This window comes from Pavona decussata, unplaced genomic scaffold, assembly GCF_977016875.1.
Source record: "Pavona decussata unplaced genomic scaffold, jaPavDecu1.1 SCAFFOLD_48, whole genome shotgun sequence".
Classification (NCBI taxonomy): domain Eukaryota; kingdom Metazoa; phylum Cnidaria; class Anthozoa; order Scleractinia; family Agariciidae; genus Pavona; species Pavona decussata.
The window spans coordinates 2,612,501-2,616,330 of record NW_028145470.1 but is presented as its reverse complement, the minus strand read 5'-3'; the positions used below and the strand labels follow the sequence as shown (position 1 = coordinate 2,616,330).

The 3,830-nt window shown below is 36.3% G+C and overlaps 1 long non-coding RNA gene across 1 annotated transcript in view; it reads right to left on the bottom strand.

Annotated features, from left to right (window-relative positions):
• Positions 1-382: 382 nt before the first annotated feature.
• LOC146481760 (uncharacterized) overlaps positions 383-3,830 on the bottom strand; it is a 3,785-nt gene continuing 337 nt past the window's right edge. Inside the window, exons 1-3 of the long non-coding RNA XR_014864326.1 lie at positions 3,701-3,830; positions 3,086-3,166; positions 383-484 (exon numbers count right to left, since the gene is read on the bottom strand). The exon at positions 3,701-3,830 is cut by the window's right edge and continues 337 nt beyond it. This is a non-coding gene — a long non-coding RNA (uncharacterized LOC146481760). The remainder of the gene's footprint in view (positions 485-3,085; positions 3,167-3,700) is intronic.

Below are 3,830 nucleotides of genomic sequence, written 5' to 3'. Positions count from 1 at the left end.
CACAGATGATCTATGATAAGTCCCTTGTCCCTCTTAATGATTCTGCAATCCCTCATAGAACCAAATTAATAACAAGACTTGTATGAGTGACATAGTTCTGGGGTGGCCAACCTAATTCCCTTCCTGGTAGAGGCACAGACATTTTCTGGAATCAAAGAAACACCTTGAAAAAACCCAAAACTAAAAATTAATAGCTCATGTTGGCTTTTGCATGCTTTCGATCGGTGCTTTCCATCATGCAGTAATATGTTTCTTGATATGTTTGAGCATGTGTGATTGTTATTGGCATTTTTTGACAGTCAATAGAAAACCAAATCTACTTGCTTAAAGTAAATTAAGTCTAAACCTGAATCCAATGATCATTAGCTTAACAGTGTCCAATGATTAATCCTCATCATTCGTGAAATCTGGCAGTCTGTTGTCCTCTTCCATGCATTCTGTATGATCGACATCCTTGTGCATTACATCTATTGCAACCTGAATGCTAAGAGATAATCACAAATTAAATGATCAGTTGAAAACAGCTACACAAATTGGTTAACCTTGAAAGTGAATACAAAATTCAATGGTTTAATAACTCAGTGGAGAAATGAGGTGTCCACCTGTGTTTTTTTTTTCAATGGAAATAGGACCCAAGGTGCCAAAAATAATTTTTGGAATTCTATACATTTTTACTTTGTTTTCCCTTGATGAATTACTAATGAGTTTGAGAACTATAATTTTATATATTTATATCATTTGTTTTTGTTCAAGATGTGCTATTTTGACACACCATAACATAGATGTGATTGACTTTTGCACTAAATTATACTGCAGCAGCATTCACAACAGCTGTTAAAGTCTGCTTGGAGAAAGAGTTCACTCTTTAACAAACAGCCACATTGAAGTTTTCCCGATTCCTTGCCAATTATCTAATTTACTACTGAAAATGTTGTGCATTTTTAATTAAGGAAATATTGTTTTTGAAGTTTTGATTCGAAACATTCAAGTACAATCAAGTATAATCATGCACTGCGTACTTATTTATTGAGGACATTTCAAAAGTGATAATTTGTGTTGCACCCTCAGCTTGTTAAACAGCAGCCGAAAAAGCAGCAATCTTGTAGTTTAGTTCCCTCAATTGATTTTGAAGTTTGATTAAAAAGAATAATTTGGTGAAGGATATGAAAATTTAAGCATGTTTCACAACAACTATGAACAGACATGTTAAATAATATGCTGATGGAACAACTGCACCGAAACATCTAATTTTCGGACACTCACTGCCGCTGATTTGGTTTTAGTGTAACTTTCGACCAAACTAAGAAGAGACTACATGCAAGAGCCATGCGAATATTGCTTTTGTTTTCTCTTATTTGTTTGAAGTTCGAGAACTTAATTGTTTCCTCAGAATCTCACAGAATGGGTAAAACAAGTTATCAATGATAACACTGCAGCATTTTTTATCTACAACAAAAGTAGTTTTCCTTTTTGAAAAGGTAAACTTAATTTTTTGTGGTATATATCGGTAACTTGGTTCATACATTAGATTTTTACTATCAATAACTTTTTACGATCAACAACAAAATAGTTGCCACTAACAATATATGGCTCTAGCCTGTCGAGGCCCTTAAATACCTTGATTGATTTTCATGTAACTATCACCCTACGTTTTTTGAAAATGGTATCGAAAAAAGAAGATACCTGAACGTCTTAATTTTGTAACTTTGATGCAGCCTCACTTCCCTGGTTTCAGAATTTTCTTAAACGTGAATAACGTATTGGAGTATGCCTTAAGTTTACAATTAAATTAACGCTCTTTTAACTTGCCGCCAGAAAATAATGAAATGAAGTTTCTGATGAGCCTACGTACCTCTTTGCCATAGAGCACAACTTTGGAACCATGGATCTTACATTTCAGGATACATCAAGGAATAATCGAATTTTCCATCAAAATTTCCCACTTTTCTACTCCAAAATCACTTAAATCCAATAGCAACGGTTTGCAAATTTAAGAAAAGCAAAATTTTCCTACAAAACCTGAAATTTCAAGTCGAATTTGGTAAAATCCGTCCCATGCTAAATTAGTTATTCCCCAGGCGTTTCCAACAGGAGAGAAGACTGGGCACCCATTTTGAGCCCACAAGGAAAAAAAGATAATTTATCTGCGGTACCTTCAAACACGTGTATCCGCGTGTATCAGAAAGCTCCACCCGAACAGGAACAGAAATTACTTAATTGAAACGCAACATAATGATTAAGTTGGTCAATGCAGCCTGGACTAAAGTATGGCAGTTCGAGCATTGCCGTTCGCCATGCCTTCTTCAGCACATCATAAAGCAAACAACAGGAGCATTAATCAGGGATCAGGTTCCTGGCAAATAATTAGTTTGTAGGCTGGGAAAAATTGCTACTTCGTATACTTCTGGCTCCCATACAACTATATTTTCACACAGTACATTATATCTTGCTCTTTGCTTTTACCGTTTACATTACATATACTTTTTGATCTTAGTCGATTACAGACGGAAGTTGTTTGCGACAGTTGAAAACAATCACGAAACTTTTGGATGCAGGGGACCACACGACGCAAAATACACTGTTCTGAATACGTTCCGTTGCCGGATCTCTTGTACTAGAAATGCACGTGCCAGACGTCACTTTACGTGTAAATAAACCAAACTGATTGCAGGACTGACACTACTGCAAAGGGCTTATTTATTTGGGCCAATATTTCAACTAGTACAACTAGTCTTCTTCAGGGCCAGAGTTACAGGGTCAGAGTTCTCTGCCGGGCCCTGAGGAAGACTAGTTGTACTAGTTGAAATATTGGCCCAAATAAATAAGCCCTTTGCAGTAGTGTCAGTCCTGCAATCAGTTTGGTTTATTTGAAAACAATCCTTACCCCTCCCCCCCCCCTTCCCCCCCCCCCACCCGCCAACAAAGAACGTAACAACAAAATCAATTACCAACAAAACAAAACAAAGCAAAAAAAAAAAAAAAGGAAAAAGAAAAAATCTTGCAATGTGTTTTACTGTATCTTATTATATACATTTGCAAACTATTCACTTCTCAAGATAAAGTAACATTCATAACGCACACTAACCCGAGATCGAGGGAATTCTTCTGTTTGTCTGTACACGGCGACCACAAGAACTTTGCTTGTAAGGTATCGGATGGTCAATTGCTGCAGAATTACGAGTAAAAAGGATCCAAGTCAGATAAAGCTGTAATATTCAAAAGAATATTACAAAAGTTACAGTAACTAACAGCAATTTTAATACTAGATACTGCGGTGGAAAGTACCGATTAGCTTTGAAAGAAAATATTGCTCAGTATCCTCCATTTGAATAGTTTTACAACAAACTAAACAGCACCATTTGAAAGTATCACCACACTTTAATAGGATTTTATCCGCGGGCTCAAAAGTTAAAACCACCTTGTACAGCATAATAAACAGCACCACAGGAAAGTACTGCTTATCTCAATGGCCATAATTTGAAATTTTATTTCTATAAATGTTAGGATCACCTTGTACAGCAAAATAAACACGGGAACATATAGCTTTCATTTGATAATTTAGAATTGCATCCTATACGCCGAACTGAATGAGACTAACCATACACGCATACTACACGCCGGACTTTAAAGAGAATGAGTCCAGAATGTTTCATTAATTATTAGAATATAGACTCAATAGCAAAAGTTTGTTGACAATTACCTTGTAAGAAGACTCAAATATTTCCCGAAGAACGATTTCCATTCGTCTTCAAATGCTCTCACGTGTTCGCGAACTCAGTGCTCCAAGGCCGGCTTATGTCAGCTCCACACCCACAGAAAGTAAGGCAAAA